This window comes from Piliocolobus tephrosceles, chromosome 4 (assembly GCF_002776525.5).
Source record: "Piliocolobus tephrosceles isolate RC106 chromosome 4, ASM277652v3, whole genome shotgun sequence".
Classification (NCBI taxonomy): domain Eukaryota; kingdom Metazoa; phylum Chordata; class Mammalia; order Primates; family Cercopithecidae; genus Piliocolobus; species Piliocolobus tephrosceles.
Genome location: NC_045437.1, coordinates 43,540,876 through 43,545,221, shown reverse-complemented (window position 1 = coordinate 43,545,221; position 4,346 = coordinate 43,540,876).

Genomic DNA, 4,346 nt, shown 5'->3' with positions numbered 1-4,346 from the left:
GTATGTTCCTTCTGATGAGACAATTTCCAGTCCCGAGAGTTTCAGTACAATGTGGAAATGGATACTGACACATTGTGCCTCAGCCTTTCCCCACCTGCCCGGCTGCTGCTGCTGCTGCTTTTTGTTGCTGTTCTTGGTATCTTCCGTCCCTGTCACCTGCCAAGCCCTTGGTCAGGACATGGTGTCACCAGAGACCACCAATTCTTCTTCCTCCTCCTTCTCCTCTCCTTCCAGCGCGGGAAGGCATGTGCGGAGCTACAATCACCTTCAAGGAGATGTCCGCTGGAGAAAGCTATTCTCTTTCACCAAGTACTTTCTCAAGATTGAAAAGAACGGGAAGGTCAGCGGGACCAAGAAGGAGAACTGCCCGTACAGTAAGTAACAAATGCGTGCTCCCCTCCTTCCAATTATCCACCCCCAGCCCACACGGGGGGGAAAAATCTCTTCCAGATGTGGCCAGCTAAATATTTACGTCCCCAACCCCTGTAAAATGATTAAGTGGAATACTTTCACACTAATTCACCACCCGCCCCCCCGCCCCGTGTATACATTGTGCTGCCGCATCCCCTCCCCTAAGCGCGCTCCCTCCACATCCCCCACCCGTTGCCGCCCTATCCACTCCTTCCCTCCAGCCTGTCACTCGCCGGGCCACGCAGGGCGCTCAAGAGAGTTGTTGCAGTGCAAAGATGCCCCTTTTCTCTCTCCACCGCCCTTCCCACCTCCTCCAAAGGGCTCTTTTTCTTTCCTTCTGGAAATGGCTCAAGTAAACACATTTGTTTCTTTTCCCTGGAAATCTTGTTAAGAGTTTGGGACAGACTCCTCAAGCTGAAAATAATCATCCGCTGTCAATTATAGGGGCTTTGTGGAACTTTATTTCAGAAAGAAAAATCAATTCCACTCTCTCCCCACCCCCATTCCCTTACCCCAGCACCTCTAGATATGAGGGAAAAGCATTTTTCTGGTTTTGATTTTTGTTTTGTTTTGTTTTGCGTCCCTTATGTTAGTTTCAGTGATTGCAGTCCATGAAGTTAGCTTTTCAGGCACCACCGCTGCTATTTGTCTTCTGCCTGCCTTCTCTCTTGGTAACATGATGCTCATGTCTGCATTGTCAATAGCGTATGCACTGCTTCGTGGTGTCCTGTTGTACTGTTTCTTCTGAAACCTCTCATATTGCAGAGCCATACTACTACAGCATTGTAAACATCTGGGGCTGGATTCACACAGACCTCACACAAATTTCATTGTCATTCTTTTATTTTCAAAGTAAAAGTCGTAAGTCTGTTTCCATGGCTATAGTTTATCCTACAGTGTGACGTTTTCTCCTCAGTGTAAATTATGCCTGGGATCCCTAGATTTTGTTCTTGCCTTTTCCCTCTCTCTTTCCTTCTTTCTCTCTTTCCCTTATTTCTTTCTTGCAGGGGTGTGGGCTGGTTGAGGGAGAGAGATCTAGAAGAGGAGGGGTGGATATTGTGTCTCTCCTTGAATCAACCCAGCAAAACCAGATTACTCTGTTGACTTCCTTTCTCAGTTACTTTCAAGTGGTGAGACTTATTCATCCTCTATTGCTTATTATGTGAAAGGAACCCAAGACTCTGTAATGGCACACTGAAGACAGTAGACAATGATGTTTAAACATCTTTAGTGACCATTTGGCATTATCTCAATGGTAAATTCCAAGTCACCTTTAAAGGAGACATTTTTTGTGTTAGTTTTTCAGGAATTCTAAGCATAGATTATCAGCTAACTTAAATACATGAGTCAAACATTTCAAGATTCCTTGGTTTAGAAAGTACCAGGTACTAATGGGGATGACAGTTGACCAGCATTTAACATTTTATTTTTGAATACAAATTTACAATAATTAAGAATTTAGTTTTCTTCTGTGGGGATGCACACACACTCAACATTAACTTCTGTTCCTCCTCAGCCACTGGTTCTATTTACTAAAATTCACAATATGTTTATAAGTAATAAAAATACCTGTAGAAGTGCTTTTAAAGTGTTTCATTTTATGTTTCATACTAGAGATAATTAAGTACTACATTACCTGATTCATAGAAAGTAGCTGAAATAATGTCATAAGGATGACAATTATTTTTGCTTAAAAGTCATTTGTTACCTCAATTCATTAGATCCTATGTACATAACCTTTAAGGTTTTTTGATTAAAAATTTAAAAGCTTTATTTTCTTCTAAAATAAAATAGTTGTGGTGTCATTCAGTTAGGAGCATGGGGAAGAAGCTATCCAAACAGACAGAGTGTATCCAAACAGACACCTAGACAGAGTGAGCTGGAAATTTAAAAAAAAGAAATTCCGATGGACTGATTTCTTATTTTTCATGGAGAAAACTCAAAAGAATATGATAAAGTTTCAGAGTGTTATCTTTGAGCAAACTTTTTTCTTTTTAACAAATGTTTGTGCTATACTTTAAAGGTCTTTATAATATGACTTAAGAACAAATCTGCTGTTTTAGTTTACACAACTTAAATTGCTATTTTCTAGAATCATAATCACATGTGATTAGTTGCATAGTAAAATGATTTCCACAGTAGAAACTGAATTTCATCTTTACAGTAAGAACTACCTGCAAAGAAGAAAGGTATACAATATATATTGTATAAAACGGATGTAGAAAAGTTCCATCCTAACTGTCCAAAATATACTAATATTTTATTTTCTGTGTGATAACATATATTATTTGTTATAATGACAAGCTAAATACCTTATATGGTAATGCAATATTAATCAATGGTTAAAAGTGAAAGGGAAGGGGTTCACTCCACGAAATATTGTCAAATCATAAACAATTTAGGCTTTCCAAGAACATCTGTGTCAAAACATAGCAATTGAAAATTAGAGATTGAAAAAGCCTTAATTTCATATGTGGCCAGGTAATCTAAATGCTGCTACAATTTCCAACTGGACTGATTCAGCTGAACTACATGGTATTAAGATATTGTCTAAATGTTGCATAATAACATATGAACAAACTTTTGCCATGCCTACAGGGTAGCCAGCCAGCCGTCCACCAAATGGTAGCTTGTTAAATACTAGGATCTCTAACCTCTGAAGAGTGTCAGTTCCTTTTCCAAAAACCACATGTCAGTAATATTTGCCTAAACAAGTCATTAATTATTCTCAATACACAAACCTGTTCTTTTGAGGTTTGCTTATTTGAAGATTAATTTTCTTTGTTACTTTTGACCCTAGTATTATTGCTGCTAAATTGCAGTAACAGCTTATCTAAAAGGTTATATGTTTTTGATGTCCTGGATAATTAAAAAACTGTTTTACTGACTTTTTGCCAGCAGAATGCTAGCAAAGGGAAAGTAAGACAATCATCCATAAGTATTGCAAAATCATTTTTAACTTCTACTTTCAAAACTAGTTCCCAGAAATTAGATGGTTTTAAAAAGACCACATGTGCTAACAAAATTCTTCTCTATATGGGTGATTATTATAATTTTTTGTGGGGGGGGGGGTATACTTTTTGTTTGCTTCTTTGCCATGATATGAGAGTAGCATAAAGAGAGCAAACATGAATTATTTTTCTGCTGCTAGAAGTCTGAGAAAGCTTGAATAATTTAGAATAGCTGTGGTGTATCTGTCACTAGATATGTGTAGGCTCATTGAGGTTTTTGTTTTATCATTCTTTACATCTTGAGCTTTGCCCTTGAAACCTTACCACTCGGCTTTAGTTCTGACCTCTTAGAAAGGCTGGATACAGCTGTTAGGTATCCTTGCAAGTGGGACCAGTTGACTTATTTCTGGATGTGAGTAAAACAGCTGTGAGCTTCTCCCATGGTTGTCATTTGTAGAAAAGAGAGATCTAGTGAAAGGAAAATGTATACCTAAACTTGAAACAATTAAGAATAGATATTCCAAAAAGGGAAAGTCACAAAAAAGGCTCCTGGGCCTTTCTAGGAAAGAAGTATGGAAGGCAATAGAGAAATCAATATGTAAAGAGTATACTGTATATACTTTATCTCTTTAAATACACACTTCATTTAATAATCATAATAGTCCTATAATTATCAGTATTTTTCAAATTTGAAAACTAATACTGAAAAAAGTAAATTGTCCAAGGTCATTCAGCTAGAAATGGGCAGAACCAGGATTCAAGCCTATTGGTTGTATCTCTCCTTTCTTATTGTACCTTTCTGCTACTTCCAACATTAATATCAATTTATTAGAATATGACACCTGAAATCTCTAAAAAACAAATTATCCAGACCCTTACCTGCTTCTTGCTGTGAACACCATTCTTTAGAATCAAATTGGAACAGAAATAAAATGACAGTTGCAGAAAAACAAATACATTAAATGTGTCATTGCAGGTGGCCAC